Raw genomic sequence first — 25,824 nt, 5'->3', positions numbered from 1 at the left:
GCTGCTTTTACAAGTATGCAAAATGCAAGGGTTATCGGGTCATGGAGACTCTCACCCAGATTTTAAAGGAAGGCCTGAAAGGCCAGGTAATATGTGCCAGGGTAGAACTCCCTGCAGGCAGCCTCTGAGAGGTGAGGCGTGGAGCATGGGGATGAAGCTTCAAAGGAGAACCCAGGATATTGGAAGTGCTGGGAACATGGAGTGTCTGCTGAGGAAAACCATGGGCAACAAGTGGAGCCAGATCAGGAGAGAGGCCATGTGGCCTGAAAATGACAAAGTTATAGAAGGTAGCATTGCCCACACCTGTGGAGCTCACATTACAACATTCACTGTGCTCCGGAAGCTGTGGGGGTGGGCTACAGGATTTCACGTTTGGCCTGATCCTTCCTTGCTGTTCTCCTGTTCCACCCTTTTGGAGCAGGAATGTTTACTCTGTACCACTGTGTCTTGGAAGTATTTAACCTTCTTTTAGATTTTACAGAGGCTCACAGCTAAGAGACTGCTGAGTTTCAGTAAGCTGACTTAGACTTTTGAACAGTGTTGGAACCGTTAATACTATGGGGACTCTGGAAGTTGGACTGAATGCATTTTCATTACAGCATGGACATGAGCACTTCGGGGCCAGGGGTGAATTGTTATGGGTTAATTATGAAATGTCCCCCACAGGTTCATGTGTTAAAGCTCAGGTTTCCAGCTGGTGGGACTATGTGGGGTGGATCTGGAAATTTTAGGAGGTAGGGCCCTGCTGGAGAAAGTAGGTCACTGGGATAGCTTGTCCCTGACCCCTACCTGTAACCCTCACTCTGCTTCCTGTTGTAAGAAAACTAATCTTTTCTATCAAAGTATTTGTTACCCTCTTAGATTACTTAAAAATTCCTCAGGTCGCCATCTTAGGTGACTTGCATGTTTCAAGGGTCCTTGCTCCTTCCAGATTCCTGTATGACTCCATTGCCTGCCAACTGTATGCCCTAACTCATCCCCCAAGGCTTTTAGCCGATCAGGAAAGATTGTGAATCTTTGACCTGGACAAATCCCAGGTGAGGGGCAAACTGCATCAGGGATATAAGGAGGAGCCACCATCAGCCATTTTGTGCTTGCGTGTTTGCTTAGGAGGAGTGAGCACATGCTTGCACCCTCTTGATTGAGAGAAATTGCCTTGTCAAGGTTTTCTGTCTCTTGTGTGTCCGTTTTTGGCACTGGAGTGTTATTAATTCCAACAATTTGGGGTTTCGTCCGGGACATTACAGTCCATCCAGAAAAGGGGGGACCTTGGCCCTTCCAGGCTGCTGCCTGGTTGCAGCAGCCCCAAGGTTCAGCCAACTGCAGCAACTTTCCAAATCTGTGAATGAACTTGACTCCAGAATTTCTTGACAATGTGGGTAAAAGAGCTCTGAAAACAGGAACTGTGGTGACCATGTGAGTTTTATACACAAACCAAGACAAGAAACATCCCTGGGGTGACCAAGTAATGTTTTGGTGGTTGAGATATTGGGGCTGTGTGATGTGTGAATTGTGTCAGGTGACACGTGGCGAAAGTGGAGTCCTGATCCATAATTCTGAGGCAACCTCATACTATTTAAGGTGGATTATATTTTTAAATCTAATCCAGGTCAAGAATTTATACTGACCTGCAGGCTACCAAGAGGTGCCTCAAGCTCCCATGAAGGACATGGGCAGAGACAGACAAAGCAAAAAAGAATCAGAGTGCAAGAGACCTCCAAGGCAAAGGGGGGTGGTTGAGCTACTGATAGACAGCATAGTCAACCAGAAGGGAGAAATGGGAAATAAAGGCAGCAAGGAGAGGGGCCAGAAAACAAAGGCCCAGGATAAAATACCCTCTGGGAGCCCTCTAGGGAAGATGTTAAAATATTGGGATGATAGCTCCCATACTACAGGGAAAAAGAAACAAAGAATGGTTAAATACTGCTGTTTTATCTAGACCCAAGAACCAATCCTAAAGTCTTTGGCTTTTTGGACAAAATTTGGGTCTGATGAGGACTTGGGCTGTCAACTATTAATTGAGCATGTTAACGACAAGAGGAGACGGAATATGTCAGAGACCCGTTTCCACTTACAGAAAAGAAAAAATAACCCAAAACCCCTTCTAACTGGGACTTACCCTCCTCCCTCCCCCCCCCCATAACCCTGCTGTTCCTCCAGTTCAAGCCCAGTGCCGGCCCCCATGTTGCCACCCCAGGCTTCCGCCTCTCCACCTCCTCCTCCTAACCCTTCCACCTCCACCCACCATCAACTTCCTGCCCCCCACTCTTACTTGAAACTCATCCCTACCGCAACTCCAAAAGGAGGTAGGGCGATGTCGTTGGGAACACTGAGAGTCTACCTTTTCCTCAGTCCTAAGGGAAAAGACCATACTCCCTCTTTCCTCTCAGGGAGGTTTCCCTCAGAGGGACTGAAATTGGGTTTTAAATGCCCCTCTTACCAGCTCTGAGGCCCAAAACTTTAAAAAGGAGTTGTGACCCCTTCTCGAGGATCCCTTCAGGGTTTCAGAACAGGTCAATCAATTTTTGGGACCACAGATATACACTTGGGCTGAGTTAATGTCTATTTTGGGAATTCTCTTCTTGAGGGAGGAAAGAGCCATGATCCGTAGAGCAGCAATGGCCATCTGGGAATGTGAACATCCCCCGGGACAGAATGTCCTGGTGGCTGACGCTAAGTTTCCTAACCAAGATCCCCAATGGGATAACAACACCCCAGGACATCGAGAAAATATGAGGAACTTGAGAGATTTAATATTAAGGGGAATCCGGGAATCAGTGCCAAGGTCACGAAACCTCTCTAAAGCCTTTAATTTCCAACAAGGGAAGGAAGAGGGACCAATTGAGTTCATGAGCAGCCTCAAGGATCAGATGAGAAAGGATGCTGGGCTAGACTTAGAAGACCCTTTAGGACAGGGAATGTTAAAATTTCACTTTGTTACAAACAGCTAGCCAGATATAGCAGGAAAATTACAAAAACCAGAAAATTGGAAAAATAGATCCATAGAGGAATTATTAGGAGTGGCATGAAATGTATATGTAAGGAGAGAGGAAGAAAAACAAAAAGAAAAAGCAAAGATTATGTTAACCATGATCAAGCAGGTTAATAAAGGAAGGTCAAATCAGTACCCTATTGGACAGCAGGTTAATAAGGAAAGGCCAAACCAACATTCTATTGGACCTCAACTGGCCCAGCCTCTCTCATCAGGGTATAAGAGACCAGAAAGTCAGAAGATGAAACAAAAAAGAGGGGAAAATAAGTGCTCTAAACGTGGGGAACCTGGACACTTTAAGAGAGAATGTCCAGAATGGGAAAGAGAACATAGGGAAACTGTTCCTTTAATGACCTTTGATGAAGAATAGGGGTCCAGGGGCTCTTTTACTTTGAAGGGTCCCACTCAGAGCCCTTGATAAATTTAGAAGTGGGACCACAATGTGAAGTTGTCACCTTCCTGATGGACTCAGGTGCTTCCAGATCCTCCCTCTGTCTTCTGCCCAGGGGCTTAATCTATTCCCCAGACAGAATACTAATTTCTGGGGTAAAGGGAGACAGCTTTTCTGTTAAAATATTACAAGAAACAGATGTTTATTTCCAAGACAGGACCACTGAGATACAATTTCTCCTAGGCCCTGAGGCAGGTACCAACCTGTTTGGAAGAGATCTAATGACCCAATTAGGAATTGGTTTACATGTAAAAAGGGATAATATATAAGCATCCCTAAATCTGCTTACTCCATGGGCCAAGAAACAAATTAAGCCAATAGTCTGGGCTAGAGATGGGAACCAGGGTGGCCTCCAGGTTACACCTATCAAAGTTCAATTAAAGAAGACCAAGGAGGTTGTTAGGAGAAAACAATACCTATTCCTATAGAGGGAAGGATAGGTTTGAAGCCAGTTATTGAGGGACTGATACAAGATGGGCTCCTTGAACCTTGTACATCTCCCTTCAATACTCCAATCCTCCCAGTCAAAAAGATGGATGGGTCCTACCGGTTAGTCCAAGACCTTAGAGCCATCAATCAAATATTCCAACCCAGTAGTCCTGAACCTCTACACTCTTCTCAGCAAAATTCCATATAACCATGAGTGGTTTAGTGTAATAGACTTAAAGGATGCATTTTGGGCCTGCCCACTAGATGCAAACAGTTGGGACATATTTGCCTTTGAATGCGAGAACCCCCACTCAGGACACAAGCAACAGTACAGGTGGACTGTCCTTCCCCAGGGATTTACTGACTACACTCACCTCTTTGGCCAGATTTTAGAACAAGTCTTAGAAAAGTTCATATTAGATTCCCACATGTGCCTCCTCCAATATATGGATGATTTACTTTTGTCAGGGGATAATCAGGAAGAAGTGATCAACACCACCATTAGCTTTATAAATTTCCTGGGAAGCTGGGGACTTCATATTTCAAAGAATAAGTTACAGTTTGCTGAGACTGAAGTAAAATAACTGGGACATTTGATCAGTAAGGGCCAACAAAGGATTGGTCCAGAAAGAGTAGAAGGAATTACTGGTCTCCCTCTCCCAGGAACAAAACAAGAATTGAGAAAGTTCTTCGGCTTGGTGGGATAGTGCCATTTGTGGATAGACTCTATGCCCTTAAAACTAAATATTTATATCTCAAACTGACCCAAGAGGGACCAGACCCTCTCCTTTGGACACCTGAGGTGATAGAACAAGTAGATGACCTAAAGCAAGCCCTTATCACAGCTCCGGTGCTGGCCTTGCCCTCTCTTGAACAGCCCTTTCACCTCTTTGTCAATGTAAATAAGGGAGTTTCCCTTGGGGTTCTAACCCAAAAACGTGGGAGCCAACATCAACCTGTGGCCTTTTTATCTAAGTTCCTGGATCCCATCACCTGCAGTTGGCCTGAGTGTATTCAGGCAGTAGCAGCTACAGCCCTTCTAAGAAAGTAGAAAAATCACCTTTGGGGAAAACCTAATTATTAGCACTCCCCATCAAGTTAGGACAATCTTAAAACAGAAGGTGGACAGATGGCTGACGGATTCCAGGATCCTAAAGTATGAGACTATCTTGCTAGAAAAGGATGACCTAACTTTAACTACTGATGAGGACCTAAATCCAGCCACTTTCTTGGCAGGAAGGCAGGAGGGAGGAGCCCCTGAACATAAATGTTTAGATATTATTGAATATCAAATAAAAGTGAGTCCAGATCTCAGGAAAACTCCCTCCCAGACCGGGTTCCATTTCTTTGTGAATGGATCCTCTCAGATAATCAAGGGAAAGAGGCATAATGGATGTTCTATGGTAATCAGAGAGGCCATGACTATAATAGAATCAGGCTGACTCCCTAACAATTGCTCAGCACAGACTTACAAATTGTTTGCCCTAAATCAGGCCTTAAAACAATTAAAGGACAAAGAAGGGACCATATATACTGATCAAAATGTGCATTTGGTATGGTCCACACCTTTAGAAAAATCTGGATGAAACAGGGCTTAATCAATAGCAAGGGCCAAGACTTGGTACATGGAGAATTAATTCAACAAATATTAGAGAACGTAAAACTACCTGAAGAAATAGCCATAGTCCATGTGCCAGGTCACCAGAAGGGGATAAACTTTGAGATTTGGGGAAATTCTTTTGCAGATGAGACAGCAAAACAGGCTTCTCTTACCTCTGAGTCCCCAGTCTTTTGTCTCATTCCGCACTTCCCTGCTCCTCACGTCACCCCTATCTTTACCCCCTCTGGGGCAGTCAGGACTGAACAGGGAAAATGGGTTCTCCCGATGGGAGGGAAATGATCTCAAAGCCCCTAATGAGAGAATTCCTTACCATCTCCATCAGGGGAGCCCCTGGGGACCCAAGCCATGTGTGATGCAGTTTTGCGAGCCTATGGGTGTATAGGGATCTATACACTAGCCAAACAAGTATCAGAAGGACATATTACTTGTTGAAAGATTAACAAGCAAACTCTGAGACAGAGAACAGCTGGGGGGTAGAAAACCCAGGTTGTGACCTTTCCAAAGCATTCAGGTAGATTACACTGAGATGCCCAAAATAGGTCATCTTAAATACTTCTTGGTTATTGTAGACCATCTCACTCACCGGGTCGAGGTCATCCCTCTCCCAGGGGCCACTTCTACAGATGTGATTAGGGTATTATTAGAAAACACAATCCCAGGGTTTGGGGTTATAGAAAATATAGACTGAGACAATGGGAGTCATTTCACTGCCAACATCCTTAAAGGACTTACGAAGGCTCTAGAGATCAAATGGGAATATCTTACTCCTTGGCATCCACCTTCTTTGGGGAGAGTTGAAAGAATGAATCAGACTCTTAAAAACCAACTCACTAAATTAGTCTTAGAGACCAGATTACCTTGGACTAAATGTCTGCCCATAGCACTACTCAGAATTAGGACGGCCCCTCGGAAGGACACTGGCCTCTCCCTCTACGAAATGCTTTGTAGGCTTCCTTATCATAGCTCTGTTACTGATGTACCTTTCTTTGAAACCAAAGATGATTTCCTCAAAAATTATATATTTGAATTATCTACTTTACTTTGTCTTAGGAAAAAAGGATTGTAAGCACAGCTCCTCCACTGGACTTCCCTGTTCGCCCACACCAGCCTGGCGATTATGTGCTAATCAAGACCTGGAAAGAAAATAAGCTTGAGCCAGCTTGGGAAGGACCCTTCCTGGTCCTGCTGACCATGGAGACAGCCATCTGGACTTCAGAGCAGGGATGACTCATCTCACACAGGTAAAGAAGGCGCACCTGACCAGAAGGAACAATGGGTTGTGCTCTCACATCCAGGCAATACCAAGTGACTTTAAAAAGACTATAGTGAAAATATTCTTTCTCTTTCATTTGGGAAATGGTATGCTTATTATTAATGTAACTCAGAGTACCTTTCTCTTAATTGTTGAATTTGATGTCTATCAGGTCCTTCCTTGCAGAGACCTTACATCCCAACTTCAACTCCAAGGATACTCCCTTTATATGTGTCCCATCCCGGGATCCACAGGGAAGCCTGGTATCTGTCCAGAGTAGATGGATGTGGGGTGGAACACTGGATAAAAAGGATACACTTCCCCCTTTTTATGAAAATCCTAAGGGCTGGACTAAACCCCAGGACACTGGAAAGACTGATTTCCACCATACAAAATAATGGACAGCCTTTTAACAGACTACGGTCAAAATTACAGCTGTTTTGGACACAGCCCTCTCCTACTTGTAAAGATAAACAATGTAACCCACTTAAATTAGTCATAGAAAACCCTTGGAGTATGACACGAGAATCTATATTTTGTAGATATGGGGGAAGATGTCTCAGGGATAGACCTTTGAGCTCTATCTAACTTCCAACCCCTCCCAGATGACACCCAGTTCTACCTCCACTCTAACATTACCTCCATGTTTGTACAACAGTCGAACTCAGGTAACTGTAGTAGAAGTCAAAGACCTAAGATAAACTGTGGCTATTGAAATCCAGTACAGGGATACAAATGCTTGGATGAAATGGATAAAATATTCTGTCCACACATTAAATAAGCACGATTGCTAGGTTTGTACTACTGGGAGACCAGAGTCTCAGGTGGTCCCATTTTCATTAGGATGGTCCTCAGATCCAGATGGAATGTATCACATGTGGGCTCTGTTTCAGGATGCCAAGGCTTGAGGCAACGAATCCTGCTGGACGCTATCACTACTGTTCCCAGAACTCAGAGGTCCTGCAGGTCAGCCCCCAAGGACTATTAAACCACCTACCCTAGACGTCAGTTATACCCCATGTCTCACCAGACAGGGGGACAATTCACAAATGTGGGAAACCTGATGGGATGCAGTGAAAGCCGGTCTTTCAACAGCCTCATAAAACAGTCCACACTCTCAGTGGACGGAGCCAATGTCTGGTGGTTCTATGGAGGACCTTTACTTGAGACTCTCCCAGGTAACTGGGCAGCCACCTATGCTTTGGTGCAGTTGGCAATCCCTTTCATCCTAGCATTTAGATCCCCAGCCTGTGCCTAGAAAAAAGGAGAGACATAGACATAGACACTGCAGCCAACTGCAGAGGCTCCTTTGATCCCCATATTTACATTGATGCCATCGGGGTTCCTAGGGGGTGCCAAACGAATTCAAATCCAGGACCAAATTGCAGCAGGGTTTGAATCAGTACTCTTTTGGTGACCCACTATAAATAAAAATGTCGAATGAATTAATTGTATTTATTATAACTAATAAAGGTTTGTTAACTATACCAGGGATACTATCAAAGGAATAGCAGAGCAATTGGAACTAACTAGCCAGATGGCTTGGGAGAACAGGTTAGCATTAGACACGATGTTGACCAAAAAGGGAGGAGTTTACGTAATGATTGGAGTTTCATGTTGCACATATATACCAAATAATACAGCCCCTGATGAAACTATTACTAAGACTCTACAGGGATTAACTACTCTATCTAACAAGCTAGCTGAAAATTCAGGTATAAATGATCCCTTCATTGACTTAATGGAAAAATGGTTTGGAAGATGGAAGGGCTGGATGACCTCATTCTTAACCTCCTTGATCGTAGTGGCTGGAGTTTTAATTTTAGTAGGATGCTACAATTCCCTGTGTCCGGGAACTAATACAGTGGTTAATTGAGACAGCCCTCACCAACCAATCACCCCTGCCCTACCATAATAACTTGTTTCTATTAGAAACACAGGGACACAAACTCCTAAATGAGTTTGAAGAAAATAATTTAAATTAAAAAGAGGGGGGAAAGTGTAAGAAAAATGATCTTTTCTATCAAAGTATTTGTTACCCTCTTAGATTACTTAAAAATTCCTCAGGTCGCCATCTTAGGTGACTTACATATTTACAGAGTCCTTGCTTCTTCTTCCGGATTCCTATACAACTCCATTGCCCACCAAACTGTATGCCCTAACCCATCCCCCAAGCCTTTTAGCCAATCGGAAAGCTTGTGAACCTCTGACCTGGACAAATCCCAGGTGAGGGGCAGGTACGACTGGGTCAGGGACACGAGGAGGAGCCACTGTCAGCCATTTTGTGCTTGCGTGTTTGCTTAGCGGGAGTGAGCACATGCTTTCACCCTCTTTATCAAGAGAAATTGCCTTGTCAAGATTTTCGGTCTCTTGTGTGTCTGTTTTCAGCACTGGAGGGTTATCAATTCCAACACTGTCCACATGAGGTGAACATCTCTCCTCCCCCACACACTTCCACTGCTGTGATGTTCTGCCCAAGTGCACCAGGTTAAGCGACAATGGACTGAACCCTCTGAGACCATGGGCCAAAATAAATCGTTCCTCCTCTTAAGTTGTTCTGTCAGGAAGCAAGCATCCAGACACCAGATGGGTATCCCCTAATTCAACTCATTTCTGGCACTGTCCACCTGGAAGACTGAGTGTCAGATCCCACAAGTGATGTCCTGGTCCCCAAGATGCCCTCATCCAACTTGGGATGCCAGCTCCAATCCCAGGTTGTCACCCACCTGCTGCTGACTGGATATAAATCAAGGTTCTCTTTACTTTCTCCTGGGATTCAGTTTTTTCTCCTTGGATTCGCTAGAGTTGATAGGCAGCAGCCAGAAAGAGGCCGAAGCAGTGGCCAAAAGAGGAAGGGGAAAAATATCATTATATTAAACTTCCCAACTTCACTAGTCTCTATTAAGATAAAGTAGCCAGAGGCCAGAGGATATCACAGGATGCTTTGAGGTCAGCCTCACCTAAAGCTTCATCCTTTCTTTACTCAAGAGTAATCCACACCTTAAACATCAGCTGGACCTGGTTGGGAGTTTACACTTAACTTTAACTTAACAAGACAAAGACCCAGACCCAAGAGACATCTATACTACATATACTCTAGACATCTGATAGAGCAAAGGTTAGGAATTCCACACAGGAATTCTCTATCAGTTACAGCAGGAACTGGCAGTTTACACAGGTAATCTCATTTAACAAGACAAAACCTAGAGACCAGGAACCCATCCCAAGTCCAAATGGACCTGAAGCTAAGAATGCCTCAATAAATATTCTAACTCTAAAAGCTGACCCGCTCATTCTCACTCGAGGCTCCCACTCTCAGTCTATTGAAAGTGTAGTCCTTTTCTCATAAACTATACTATTACTTTCACTATATCTTTTGCATCTTCCTTGAATTCTTTCCCTGACACATACAAGAATCCTGGCTGCAAGCGCTAGTGGCTCACAACTGTAATCCCAGCTACTCAAGAAGTTGAGATCAGGAAGATCGAAGTTCAAAGCCAGCCCAGGAAAATAGTTCCCGAGACCCTATCTCAAAAATACCCATCACAAAAAAAAAGGGCCTGGTGGAGTGGTTCAAGGTGTAGGCCCTGAATTTTCTTGCAGTACTGCAAGAAAAAAAAAAGAACCGGGGTGTTTACCAGTGCTATTGTTCTAGTAACAGAGTGACCTACTGAACTCTGGGAGCACTTACCAGTTTATTATAAAGGAGTTTTGGAGGATATAAATCAATAGCCAGATAAGGACCTGACAGGGAAATGTCTGCAAGGTTTCCAAGCACAGGAGTTTCTGTCCTCATGGAGTTATGGGTGCCGTCTTCCTGGCAAATAGGTGACTTCTTGTTCTCCTCCTGAAAGACCCAGCTTAGTCCTTTTGGGGGTCTGTCACTCCATGTTTGCTTCGATACCCGTGTTGACCATGTTTTTTCAGCACAGGCCATTGGTGTGATGGTGAGTCCAGCATTGTGTGTCTGTGAGTGGTCTCTGCAGTCTCCATCCTCTTCTTGAACTGACTGAGAGTTGCTCCTGGGGATCCAATCCTGGGGACAGCCCTAGTTCCGCTGATGTAGGGGAGAAGCCAGCACAAAGAACAACTTTCCTCTAGCCCTTCCAGCAGAAGCAAGACAGTGGAGCCCATAGAGGGTAGGTTAGTTCTCAGCAGCAGCTGCCCCAGGGTGGGTTTGGGGGAGGGAAGGAGGAAGGGAGGGAGGAACAGCTTGCTGTTCCACCCTCTGGATGGACCACAGCCTTCCTCTTCCCTGCCCCTCTCTACCTCCAGGACTCCCAGGTCTCTGCTGCTGGGAGCCCTGGGTTTTCACCTGGGAAGTCCCTAAGGAGTGTGAAGCCTGTTTCCTAAATTGTGAGGTTGTTCTGGTGACGTGAAAATCATGCTCACCCTTAGACATCTCACTTGGGTCGGTAAATTAACTAAAAGCAGGAGAAAATCTTGGCATTTTTGTATTTATTGTTGCTCTGAACCTTTCTCTCTGTAGTCACTTTGCAATCACCTCAGATATCAGGAAGGACAGGACTGATCAATAACATCCTTATGACAAGGGGCCAAAGTTACCCTTAAGGAACTTTTTAGCACCTCCTTGGGATAGACCTGCCAGGCAACAGTGACTCTGGATAACAACTTCTCTGAAACCCCTCCCCAAACAAGGACTGAGATAGTGACCAAGCTGGCCACACCGGTGACTAGGACTGTTTAACTATGCATACTTTTTGTGCCCTGCCCTCTTTATTTAAAGCTAGAGCTCATGTTGTACTCTGAAAATGGCTGAAGACGGACTGATGTGTTTTCTTCGCCTCTTCACACAGCATGTCCCAGTCTGTGTAATAAATCTCCCTTTTCTGCCCTTCACCATGATTCTTTATTTGGTGTACGGGGACAAGTGGCTAAACCTGATGTGTAGAAGCCCAGGAGTTTGAGCCTGGGGTCCGAAACTCGTTTCAATCCCAGTAACTCCTTGGCTGAGGCCGGACACTCAGACAACTGAGAAATTTTTAAGTAACAAAGAGGAAACCACTGTTTCTAATCGGTAAACCAATCTCAGGCTGTGGGCAAGTGTTCAGGTTGCATTTCAGACTTTCTTCCAGGGAACCAGTTCCATGGGTGCTGCCTAGGCAGGTCCCACCTCCGTGGAGCAGGAAACCCCTCCCCTCTGTGAGCACATGCCAATGAGTCTATCTTGCCTTGGGGGCCCAGAAACCAGAAAACCAGGAACCACTGACTCCTAACTTGGACCTACGAATTAATAAAAGCAGGAAAAGAGCTGGACTTGCCTGCCCCCATTTTACATCTGTCTCCTTTATTCTGAGTCTCTCTCTCCTGCAGTCATCTTGGGTTCCAGGAAGGGCAGAACTGATCTTTACAACAAGGGAAGGAGCAGCCTCACAGGAGACCACTCCCCATGTGGGGGCAATTACATGTCAGGATGAGCCTGTACTGGAAGCAGAAGTAATCATCTCGTGGGAACCAGATTGCTCCCCTAAAGTGATGACAGCAGTAACAACTTCTCCACAACTTCTCACAGAACCAGGACTAAGATAACATCGTCCAAGCCACATTTTGCCTGGGACTCTTTAGTTATGTATACATCTCTCCTCTGGCCTCTCTTCTTCCCCTATTTAAACCAAAAGCTCAGGTCTGTACCCTGAAGATGGGCTGAAGTTCACATTTTTCCTGTTCCAGTGGCATGTGTGGGCTGCCTTTTGCTGCAAAATCTCCTTTTGCTGCCTTTTGAAACTACCCGACTACAGTGGCCAGACCTGACATGCCAAACCCATGGAGTTGGGCCGCTGGCCTGGAACTCTTGTCACAGTATGAGCAGTAATCAGAAGCAGCAGAACACTTTGTTTTTCATGACTGTGTTCTTCACATGTTTGGAATATTTCTCCTTCCCAGCTGTTTTTGAGCTTGAACTTAAAATCTGTAGTTCAAGCCAGGGATGGTGGTACACATCTGTAATCCCAGCACTCAGGATACTGAGGCAAGAGGACCTCAAGTTTAAAATCAACTTGGGATACATGGACAGATGCTACCTTTAAAGAACAAATCAAAAAATTGTGCGTCAGTTTCTTTGAGTTTCAGTTTACTGAGAAAAAGGCTCATTCTTGCTCTGAAACTTCTCCCTAGGATACTGTATTTGGGCGAGGCTTTATGTTCAGACCTAGGTATTTTGAATGCAGAGTCCTGTTAATTTGTTTGTTTGTTTTCATGTTGGGGTGTTAAGGGAGCAAACTGCACACACACACACTAGGCAGTCCCTAGAGGCCCTGAGGGCTGCAGTGGCTAGGGAGGAAGCTCAGGGAGGAAATGCCCATCCTGATGGTAGTGCCCTGGGGTCCAGGCAGCTGGTTGGCCACAGGCTCAGCATCAGGTCCAATTGGTTACAAGAACAAGAGGAGGGCCTGGAGTGGGGCACCAGGACAGGGGGGATGCTGGGGGAGGGGGTCTCTTCCTGTGTGGAGAAGTGCAGGTAAGGACCCTTCTGCCCCCTTAGTTGCTCAGGGAGATCTTTAGTGGATGTAGGAACCAAATTAATTTTTGTCTTATTTAACAAGAGAAAAGCATAAAAGTTTATTAAACTTACATGTGGATGGGGGCCTTCACAAGAGAGGTAAGTCTGAATAAATAACCAAAGCATGTTGCTTTAACCCTTTGAGACAAAGAACAGTCTGGGAAGGAAAGAAAGCACGAATTTACCACCAGGTGGTAAATTCCAACTCACGTTGTGAGCAGGTTGTGTCAGGAACACAGATGGACACGCTGTCTTCACACAACGTCCGCATTTATTGAATAACAATAATTTCACAAGCTACATTGGCATTAATCCACCAAATACTACTGATGTCACTTGATATTCATGGCCATTGGCAATGCAGGTTTTATTCCAATTTTAATTACTAGTATTAATTCTCAGATCACAGATCACACTTCACACAAGGATAATACAGGTCCAGAATGGCCAAGAGTTAAAGCAGCGGCAGGGTTCAAAGGGGCCTTGCAAAAGGCAAGAGCAGAGATTCAGATTTGATCTGCAACAAGATTCACCTGTATCAATGAGAGGTAAGACATTAACAGGAGGAGCCCAGTCACAGAGTTCTTGTGGCCCAGGGTGTCAAAGTGCAGGGCTGGTTGTAGGCTTACTGGGTCTGGGCAGACCAATTTGAGTGGGTAGTGTCAAACAGGGGCGGTGTGCTGAAATGAAGCCCTAGGGACAGGTTGGGAATTTGCTGCCTGTCAATCCTGTGATGCCCGCATCAGATGGTCTGATGGATGACTGCTCAATGGATACCCCACACTGGTGTTAGGAGTCCCTCCCTTTGTTTTATCCAGGTGAGGGGTTGCATCATTCATTGGGATGGTGTGTTGGTTGGATAAACTCATGGGCCTGGTTTTTCTGGTATAGTTTTGATACCCCCTTATGTTCCTGACGTAATTTGAAAAGTTCATAGGTGTTCATCTTCTCTGCATAAGTAATTTATTTTTATTTTATTTATGGTTTCTGCTAGACCTCCTGTCCACACCGGTTGTTGCAGGACAGGAGCCCTGGCTGACTCTTCTAGGGGCATGACCTTGGACCTATAAAACCAACGTATTTCTTCCTAAAATGTTGAGGATTGCTGAGCTGCGAAGGCGTCTCTGCAGGACAGAGACTGGCAAAGTCAAAAGGGTTTTGCACTCTTTCCCCTTCCACCCATAAACGTGAACCCCCTCTTTCTTGAGAAGTTGCTCAGTCCAGCTCAGGACCCACAGCCCGGGAGGAAGAACTTCAACACCTGGTTTTCCTGCTTCTGAGGACTACAGCTAATATTGCTTTTTGTAAAAATGTAACTTCAGACGGAGACTCAGCCATGCTTTAAGAAGGTAACTTTGCTTCTCACCAGCGGGACAGTCAACAGGATTCGGCGCGGGACAACAGGACTGAGAAATGACCGCGCTTTCACCGCGCTTCAGTCACAAGCAGACCAGCCCGGGCCCCTACCCGAGAGGAGCGCCATGCTCCAAACCTAACCGGTCACCGGTCACCGAGGGGAGCCGGTCCCGAATCCTTCTCCGCCGCGCTGGGCTCAGTGCGGGGCCAGGGAAGGGGGCTGCACTTCTGTCCCCTGGCGGCCACCGACTCGGCAGGGCAGAGCGGCGCCTCCGCGCACCGCCCCCTCCTTCTGGGTGGGGTACGCGACTCCCCCACGGCGCACGCAGCCCGCGCGCCCACCCTCCCTCTACGAAGCCCCTCCTATTCCCCCGTACCCCTGGCCCTGGCCAGCGCGGTCCAGGCAGGCGCCGTCACTTCGGGGAAACTTGAGCAACCAGGGCGGAGGCGGGGAGCGGGGCTGCTGCCAGTGCGCGTCTGTCCTAGCGCGCCCCACGCCCCGTGCGCCCCACGCCCCGTGCGCCCCACGCCCCGCGCGCCCCATGCCCCGCGCGCCCCTCTCCCTGCGCACCGGTGCCCCGTGCGCCCCTCTCCCTGCGCACCCGTGGTCCCACCGCCCCATGGCCCCCTGCCCCGCACGTCCTCTGTCCCGGTGTGTCCCACTGCCCCCTGCGTCCCCTGCTGGCCCCGCTCGCCCCGCCTCTGCCCCTGCGCCCCGCCCCTGTATCCGCCTTTGGCCCCCGCTGCCCGGTACGCCCCGATCTCTCCCCTCGTCCCCTTTTCCCAGAACGCTCCGCCCCTTCCTGCAGCCTGAAGGGTGGGGGCCTCGCGCTCGGAACGTCCAAGGACCCTGTGGCTACGGAGCTCTCGCCCCCGCCCCCCCGGACATGGCACGGGAAATGCGTCGCCCCGTGCCAACAAACCTCCCCAGCCCTCCGCCAGCCCGGAAACCCTGGCTGCCCGCCGGCGCAGGCCCTGACCCCCAGCCGAGCGCTCGGTGAACCTCGTGGGCCCAGCGCGGGCCTGCGGCGCCACCTGCTGGCCATACTGATAAAATGCGACCTGGAAGGGGCCTCGCCCTTGAGCTGTCAGGCAACTACCCAGGCACCGGGGCACCGACTTCACCAGATGTCGGCTGTCTCATGCACTTGTAGTCAGACTGAAGCCCAAATTAAGACGTGCTGTGGCCAGGCGAGGGTGAAGTGACTGGGTTTTTTTTTGTTTTGTTTTGATAGCACTGGGGTTTGAACTTAGGGCCTCATGCTATCTAGGTAGGCACTCCGCTGCTTGAGCCACTCCGCCAACCCTGTGGTTTTGTTTTAACCTGAGGCTGTCATTGTTTGCCCAACGCAGAGAGATGGAGAAGGGACCCAGGACCTGTGGGCCCTAACATCAGTGAACTGGGTGTGCAGGGGCTGGGAATCACAAAGGTAGTTTGGGTTGAGGTCTGTAAGCCCACTCATCCACAGGAAAAAAAAATCTGTCTTCACAAGAGCTGGGGACATCATAGAGAAAAAGAATCAGGCCCTGTGCCAGGTTGCTTAAACCACAGCAGGGGAAATGCAAACAAGCAAGTAAACAAGGGAGGGGTGGGCAGTGTGGTGGCCCAGCCTGTGTTCCCAGCTGCTCAGGAAGCAGGGGCTGGAGGATAGGGAGGTCAGGCCAGGAAAAGTTAGCAAGATCCTATCTTAAAAACAAAATATAAACAAAAGGATTGGGGACTTAGCTCAAGTGGTAGAGCTCTTACCTAGCATGCATGAGGCCCTGTGTTCAATACCCAATACCGCCAATCCCAGTTTGGTAAGGATGGGGAAGCACATGAAGTGTGATGTACAAGTGTGATGAGAGGGAAGGGTGCCAAGGAATCTCCAAGAAAGGGGGATTCCCTCCCAGGGAAGAGCCCAGTGGTGCAAAGGCCCTGGGGTAGCAAAGGAAGGGGTTGCATGTTCCTCTTGAAGGACCCCAGCAAGAAAGTAGTTAGAGACCATAACTGGACATGAAGGCCCTAATAACACAGGATGCCTGCCAGCCACTGGGCTGTGGCTTGGCCTGCCTGTAGGTGAGTATGTCTGAACTCCCATGCAAGGGACATCTGTCTAGAAAGACCTGCAGACTCAGAGGATGCTGGGAGCAAACCTTGCACTACTCCACAGAAGCCAGCAAGATTCCAGTGCTGTCCACAGCCCAACTACAGCACCAGGGCCCTGCCCCAAGTCCCAGAGGGGGTGGGTTGGGTGCCATCAGCGGTTACACACAGTGGGTCACATTGCACTGCAGATGGCATGGCATTTCAAATGGCCCCTCACTTCCTTGAACAGGAGGTACTTGTGGCTCAATGAGGCAGGAGCCCAGGAGCACCAAGATGAAGCTGCTGGCCTAGGACTGTGCTGTCCCATCAGCCTGACAGATGGGATGCTGACCCCTGTCCCACTGCCAAGGAGCTCGGAGCTCAGAGTCAGTCTCCTGCCTGGGTCAGCCCTGTTTTTTGGGGAGTCCAATACCAGGACATAAGGGGTCAATAACAATAGTTATGGTGATAATGGGCAGAAAATGGACCCTTCTTCACATGTGAAGCCACCCTACACACAAACTCAAAAGCCCGCTGCATGTCCACCAGAGAAGGGACTTGGAGGCGAAGCAGCTCGGATCTGGGCATGGTGGCCCAGATCCAAGCTGCCCATGTCTACCATTCGCAACCTGGATCACATACATGGCTTAACCCAAGGCCTCTGGGGCCTGAGTCTTAAAAAATTCCAAGAGAAATTTTAAAACAATCTGAATTCAAAGGGAATGAAAACAATGAAGCTCATGCATTGTAGTGAAAACGGCACATAGAGGGGACCTATAGCATCAGTGTACACAGCATAAAAGAGAAAGGCCTAAAGTCAGAAATCCAGGCTCCTACCTACCGTAAGAAGCTAGAACAACAGAAGCATTAAGAGAGTGAGAGAAAGGAGGTGAAAACTACAGCAGAAATCAGTTGAAGACAAACAGGAAAAAAAAATCAATGAAACCAAAGGCCTGTGAGGCAGGCTTACCACAAATAAAGAAAGATGGCAGAAATGCTATAATGAGAGGCCAACATTGTTTGTCCAATGGGCAAGAAAAGAATAATACAGGAATACTAAGATCAATTCTATGTCCATGTTACATGAAATGGGCTGTCCTTGAAAGACCCAAACTACCAAGACTCATAGAAGGAGAAACAGATAAACTGACTTGGCCTGTATCTGTTAAAGAAACTGAAACAATAATAATCTCCCAAACAACAAAAAGCAACAGGCTCAAATGGTCCACTGGTGAATTTTTCCCCCAGGTGCAGGGCACGAACCCAGGGCCTTGCCTGTGCCACGCAAGCACTGTACCACCGAGCTGCAACCCAGCCCTCTACTGGCAAGTTCTGCCAGGCTTTTAAAGAAGAAATTATTTGAATTCTCTATGATCTATGACTGCATCCAGAAAACAGCAGAGGGAATACTTCCTAAACTCATCCAATAAAGCCTGCACACCCCTACTACTCCATAGGAGCCAGCAAGCCTCCAGGCCCACATGGGGTAGGTCGGCAGTTACACACACACACACACACTCAGTGGGTCACATTGCTGCTGAAGATGACCCCTCACTAAATAACAAGATATTGGTGACTCCAATCTAACCAGGTATTAAAAAGAATTATACATGGGCTGGGAACAGAGCTCAAGTGGTAGAGCACTTACCTAACAAGTGTGAGGCCCTAGGTTCAATGCCCAGTACCAAAATAAAACATAAAATAAAAAAGACCTACCATAACCAAGTGGGATTTATTCCAGTTGTGCAGAGCTGGTTCAGCATTTGGAAAGCTATTAATACAGTCCATCCCATCAAAAAGCTAAGGAATAAAATCCATATTAATTTATCGATAACTTATTGATAACTTATCAATAGCCCTTCACAACTAAAACTCTCAAAAACTAGAAAAATAGGAGGAATTTCCTCAACTTGATAAGGATCATCAAAGAGATGCACAGCTAACATCAGATGATGGCAAGAGACTAGACATTTCCCCTAGGATCAAGAACAAGGCAAGAACACCTTCTCTCACCACCTCCATTCCATATTGTACTAGACACCCTGGCTAACAAAATGAGAAGAGTAAATAAAACGTGTGCAAATTGGGAAGAAAGAAATAAAACTGTCTGTTCACAGATGATATGACTATCTATGCAGGAAATCCCAAAGAACTGACTTAAAAGTCCTAGAACTAACAAGGGCTATAGCAAGGCTGCAGACTAATATACAAAAGCCACTGTTTCCTAAGTGCCAGCAGGGAACAGGGGAACCGTGAGGATTTGACCCTTAAACACACCACCACATACATTAGCACCACAAAAATGAAATACTTAGGAATAAATGTAAAAGTAAGTAGATCTACGTGAGGACAACACAAAGATCTAAATCAATGGAGAACCATTATGTGTTCATCGACAGGAACTCAATATTGTGGAGATGACAGTTCTCCCCAGCTTATCTATAGATTCAGTGCAATACCGATCAAAATTCCAACAAATTGTTTGTGGATATCAATAAACCATTTCTGAAGTGTGTATGAAAAGTCGAACTTCCAGGATAGCCAATGCCATGCTGAAAAGGGTTTGAGAGGTTGGAAGTCCCACATGGCAGACTTGCTATAAAGCCACCATAACTGGGATGACAGGCTTTGGCAAAGGAATAGACAAGTAGATCCCAAGAACAGACTCAAAAGCCCAAAAACAGATGCATATGATACTGTCAACTGATGTTTGACCAAGGCCAACTGATCTAAGACCAAGGTCAACTGATCTTTGACCAAGGTCATCAGATCTTTGACCAAGGCCAACTGATCTTTGACCAAGGTCATCAGATCTTTGACCAAGGCCAACTGATCTAAGACCAAGGTCAATTGATCTTTGACCAAGGCCAACTGATCTAAGACCAAGGTCAACTGATCTAAGACCAAGGTCACCTGATCTTTGACCAAGGCCAACTGATCTTTGACCAAGGTCAACTGATCTAGGACCAAGGAGCAAAGCAATCCAGGGGAGAACGATTGTCATTTTAAGAAGTTACGGTATAACAATTGGACATCCATATAAAAAATGAATCTGGTTATAGATCTTACATCTTTCACAAAAAGTAACTCAACATTGATCATAGACCTAAATATGAAATGCAAAACCATGAAACTCCTAGAAGATAATGTAGGAGAATACCCAGGAAAGTCTAGATTTGGTGGTGATGGATGGATTTTTGTGGTGCTGGGGATGGAAGCCAGGGCTTCATGCATGCTAAGCACATGCTCTACCACCGAGGTACACCCCCAGTCCTAGCTGGGATACAATATCTTAAACACAATTCATAAAAAAATGGATGAGTTGCTGGGCCTGGTGACTCATTCCTATAACCCAGCATTCGGGTAGCTGAGATGGGAAGATGGAGAGTTTGAGGCCTGCCTGGGTTACACAGCAAGACCCTGTCTCAAAAATTGAAGAGTATGGGCTGGGTACCTGTGGCTCATGCCTGTAATCCTAGCTACTTGGGAGGCTGAGATCAGGAGGATCGCAGGTAAAGCCTTGTCCAGGCAAGGAGTTCATAAGCCCTGATCTCAACCAATAACTGGATGCAGTGGTGTGCACCTGTCACCCCAGCCATGGCAGAAAGCTATGTCTGATCTTTGTCTAGGCAGCCATGGGCAAAAAGTGAGATGGTATCCCCAAAATAATCACAGCCAAAAGGACTAGTGGTGTGGCTCACAGGTGGTAGAGAGCCTGTCTCACAAACATGAAGCCCTGCATTCACACCTTAGTACCACCAAAAAAAAAATTGATAAACTGGACTTTATTAAAATTAAATAATTCTGCTCTGTGAAGCAGACCAGTAAGACAATGAACAGATAAGCCACAGACTGGGAGAAAATATTTGCAAAACACATTATCTGACCCAGGCATGGTGGTACATACTATAATCCCAGCACTGGGGAGAATGAGGCAGGAGAATTAAGAGTTCAAGGCCACCCTGGGCTATATAGTGAGACCCTGTCTCAAAAAAATACAAGGAACTCCAAAAACTCAACCATAAGAACAACCCAATTTAAAAATGGCCCAGGGTGAATGTGACTGAAATACAATGTATACACATGTATAAATATCACAATGACAGCCCTTTATATAACTGATAATAAAAAAGAAAAAAAATTAAAATGGTCCAAAGAGCTGAATAGACATCTCACCAGAGAAGTCATATGGGTGGCAAATAAATACATGAAAAGACATTCAAATCGCACATCATTAGGAAATTGCAAATTAAAGCAACGAGACACCAAAACACATCATCAGAATAATGGAAACCCAAAAACTAACAACACCCAACACTGCTGAGAATGTGGGGGCTCATGAACGCTCGGTCACTGCCCAAGGGAACACAGAATGGTGCGGCCACCTCAGAAGACATTTCCTACACAGCTGACAGTCTCCCCAAAACTTATGTCCACACAAACACCCACACACAGGGTAGGCGATGCGTCCCCAGCACCACACACAAAGCACCGCCACCACAACAAAGCTTGCACACAAATGCTTATAGGAGCCTTATTCATAATTGCCACAAACCAAGCAACCAAGATGCCCTCCAGTGGGCTACACTGGAAGTGGACACACTTGGGTGCCTTCACAGAATGGACTATTACTCCATGATTAAAAAGAAAAAAACCGGCGGGCTCCGGGCGGAGGCCGTGCAGGTGGTGGCTGCGGGTGGAGCCCAGCTTCAGCGCCCAGCATGGATGACTACAGGGTCCTGACAGTGATCGGCGAGGGCTCCTTTGGCAGAGTTCTTTTGGTTCCGCAGGAAAGCAGCAATCAGACGTTCGCCATCAAAGAAATACGGCCTCCCAAGGTTACTGCTAAAGAAAGTGAATGTGCAGTTTATATGAGAGTCTTTCTCTGATACACAGAATTCTTAGGAAGGAGGCTGTTCTGTGAGCCACAATGAAACACCCCAATGTTGTTGCCTTTAAAGAATCTTTTGAAGTCTAATGTTTGTTTTAGCTGAAGGACATCTGTACGTTGTGATGGAATATTGTGATGGAGGGGATCTAATGCAAAAGATTAAACAGCAGAAAGGAAAGTTATTTCCTGAAGATATGATATTTAATTGGTTCACACAAATGTGCCTTGGAGTAAACCATATTCACAAGAAGCATGTGCTGCACTGAGAGATCAAGTCCAAAAATGTCTTCCTCACTCAAAATGGAAAAGTGAAATTGGGAGATTTTGGATCTGCCCGTCTCCTCTCCAATCCCATGGCATTTGCTTATACATATGTGGGAATGCCTCATTATATACCTCCAGAAATTGGGAAAGTCTGCCTTATAATAATAATAGTGACATCTGGTCCTTGGGATGCATTCTCTATGAGCTCTGTACCCTTAAGCATCCATTTCAGGGAAATAGTTGGAAAAATCTTATCCTCAAAATATGTTAAGGGTCCATCTGTCCACTGCCATCTCACTACTCCTATGAGCTTCAGTATCTCGTCAAGCAGGTGTTTAAAAGGAATCCCTCCCAGCGCCCTCAGCTACTACGCTGCTCTCTAGACGCAGTTTAGCTCAGCTTGTCCACAAGTGCTTACCCGCCGAGATCATCACAGAGTATGGAGAACAGGTATTAGATGAAACCAAAATATGTGAGCATAATACATCAAGAAAAAAGGACCCCAGCAGAATCAGGATGGCTTGGGAAATGAAGCAAGCATGATGCAGGAGGAAGAACAAGGTACCAAGTGTAGCCATACTGATTTAGAAAGCACTAATACAAATTCAGCTGAAAGTGCATTGAGAAGAGGGAAAAAAGAATCAGGAACTCAGTCAGACCATCTGATGAAAGCCAGTTCACCAAGTCCCCAGAGGCGACAATGGAAGAAAAATGTGCCCATACAGCTCTTCAACCTTTGGAAAATGCGTCCATACTTACCTCCAGTTTAACGGCAGTGGATGATACAGGTGGTTCTGTATTAAAGTATGGTGAAAATAATGCCCGTAAGCAGTGGCTCAGAGAGTCGCCTGATCCCCTGTTGAACATTCTTAAGGATGCTGATCTCAGCCTGGCATTTCAGACATACACAATATATAGAGCAGGTCCATAAGGACCCTCTCTGAAGAAGTATCAGACGATGTTGATGGTGATCATGATTCGTCATTTTGGAACCAGAGAGATTGGAACCGAGGATGGATGAGGAGGACACGGACTTTGAGGAAGATAACAAAAACCATGACTGGGTGTCAGAACTGAAGAAGCAAGCCAGGTGGCAGGATCTGTGTAATGGATGACTCCCAAGGGACTGTGCCTGAGTCACCTGGAGGAGATATTTCACATGAGGAATTGATGTTTTGAAACAAAATGTCCATATTTAAAATTGCTCTGACTGTAATACTGACTATCACAGTATACAAAAATCTAGCACTCCTGTGAATTTTTGAACACAAGGAAGAAAGATGTAGCAGAGGAGCTTCACATTCCTACAGATTGCTTGTAGCTTCTACCACTAACTACAAGGACGACTACTAACCTCTACTACTAACTGTGTGATTGTAGGAAGTTTCCTAACTTCTCTGAGCCCTAATGTTCTCAACTATAAAGTGAGAAGAATAACGCCTACCTCACAGGGACACTGACTATAGACAATCACAGCAGCCCATACATCGTTATTCACATTGCTATGATTTGTGATTATTACTATGTACCATGTTTTACAATTCTTAAAGGTTTGGGGATCTAAATATATTAATTACAATGTAAAAAAAAAAAGAAATAGAAAAAAACTCAACAAGTCATAAAAGACATGGACGAACCACAGATGCATAGTACTAAGTGAAAGAAGCCAATGTGGAAAAGGTGTACCCTATAAAATTTCAACTATCTGATATTCTGGAAAGGACCAAACCACAGAGACAAAAGACCAGAGGCTCAGGGGGTGGGGGATAAACAGGTGAGGTATGGGGGTAGAAATACTAGACTGATAAAAACTATTGTGTATGATTCTAAAGTGGCAGATACGTGGCACTGTGCATTCATCAAAACCCACAGAACTTGACAAAACAGAGTGAACCTTTGGCTGGGGTGTGGATCAGTAGTGAGTGCTTGCTTGCCTAGCACGCATGAAGCCCTCGGTTCCATTCCCAAGCTGGTGGAGGGAAATAAAAACCCACAGAGTGAACCTTAATGTATAAAAACTTTTAAAAAATAATTTAGGGGGCAGGAGTCTCAGGAAAGAATGCAGCATACGACATCAGAATATAGCTCTATTACAAACGTATGGAACCATCACTGGAGTCAGGGGACACCCAAACTAAACAATTTTGGAAATGAGTGGAGTTTGTAGGCTAACAGCAAAGGTTGCCATGGGAAACACTGCACTCCATTGAGTTGACAATTGGTTGACAATTCTGACACCTTGTGTTCATAAGCAGAAACTGAGCAATTAAGGCAATGCATGTTGTATGGAGCTTCTCACTTTTGGAGTGATTTACAGACAAAGGAGTGGAGGTTAGAGCATGTGGTATTGGATGAGAGCGATATCAGTATGACCACTTCTTTCACTCACTATAGATCCAGTCAGTTACACATGAAAACATTTAAAGGTATGGGTATACCCATGACCCTACATGAGCCTGCATGCGGTCAGGTACACGTGTGCATACCCACAACCATGCATGCACACACATGCCTTTGCTCTGGCTGCTGAGAAAGCAGAGATAAACAACTGCACCACAGCAGTGGGTGCTCCCTGACCCATAGCTCAGTTTCTAACCCATCCTACTAAAGGACCAGGAGTCACTGGGGGGTGACTGACTCCAAGTCTGGGGCAGAAAAAGTACAAATGAAAACAAGGGCATGAGTGTAAGATGCAGGGTGAGGGGCAGGGATGACACACAACACTTTGGGGTTGCAAGAGGGGAAAGAGTGAAAGGAAAGAGTGAAAGGGGGGATATGATTAAAGTATTTCATATTTATGTATGAAAACAAAATAATAGGGTGGCAGCATGGCTCAAGTGGTAGAGTCTAGCAAGTGCAAAAAAAAAAAAAGAGCAACAACAACAAAAAAAGAGAGAGAGAGAATAATGAATCTCATTAAAAATTGTTTTTTAGCTGGGCGCTGGTGGCTCACACCTATAATCCTAACTACTCAGAAGGCAGAGATCAGGAGGATGGAGGATCAAAGTCAGCCTCTGGCAAATAGTCCTAAAGACCCTATCTTGAAAAAAAAACCACCACAAAAAAGGGCTGGTGGATTGACTCAAGCAGTTAAGAGTGCCTGCCTAGCAAGCGTGAGGCCCTGAGTTTAAAACCCAGTACCACTGGAAAAAAAAGAAAAGAATTGACAGGCGCCAGTGGCTCCCAACTGTAATTGTAGCTACTCAGGAGGCAGAGATCAAGAGGATCAAGGTTCAAAGCCAACCCAGGCAAATAGATCACGAGACCATATCTCAAAAAAACCCATCATAAAACAGGGCTGGTAGAGTGGCTCAAGGTGTAGACCCTGAGTTGAGTTCCAACCCTAGGGCTACCAAAAAAAGGAAATATTAAAAGGAGAGGAATGATCAGAAAGTGTAATAGAGGGTGAATTTGATCAAAGTATATCATATGCATGTATGGAAATCATAATGAAATTCCTTTGTACAATTAACATATGCTGATAAAATTATTTATATGCTAATAAAAATCGGATTATTTATTACATTTTTTAAAAAGAAAATGTACAATATGAGCCTTTAGCATCTTGTAGTGCCAAGAAGTCAGAAAGTGCTCAGAAAAACAAAACAACAGTAACAACACACATAATAATGTGTGTCAAAGAGACAGGAGGAACTGAGAGAGCCCCTGAGGCCCAAAGGTGGACACTGGAGCAACAAAACAAAGTAGCAGAGCAATAACACAAAGTATCCCATCAATATCTGTGAGCTCTGAGTGACAGGAATAAATTATTACATCAATCAGTTCTTCCATGCAAAATTCCAGATAAATTACGTAGGCTCTCCACCCTGAGAAGATGGAAGTCCCCATCCAGGCTGACTTCCTTCCTCTGAGTACAGAATGGAAAGGAAAGAGCCCTGTTAGGGTAGAGACTGGACACACGTCCCTCAGCCAGGTGCTCGGGGCCAGCATAGCAGTTTTCCAGTCACAAACCATGTGCA

At 45.9% G+C, this 25,824-nt stretch overlaps 1 pseudogene; it reads left to right on the top strand.

The window, feature by feature from the left end:
* Positions 1–21,654: 21,654 nt before the first annotated feature.
* LOC109697991 (serine/threonine-protein kinase Nek3 pseudogene) lies at positions 21,655–23,314 on the top strand (annotated as a pseudogene).
* Positions 23,315–25,824: the final 2,510 nt, after the last annotated feature.

The sequence above is a fragment of the Castor canadensis genome, chromosome 1 (genome assembly GCF_047511655.1).
Source record: "Castor canadensis chromosome 1, mCasCan1.hap1v2, whole genome shotgun sequence".
Taxonomy (NCBI): Eukaryota; Metazoa; Chordata; class Mammalia; order Rodentia; family Castoridae; genus Castor; species Castor canadensis.
This window is presented reverse-complemented; position numbering and strand designations above follow the sequence as displayed.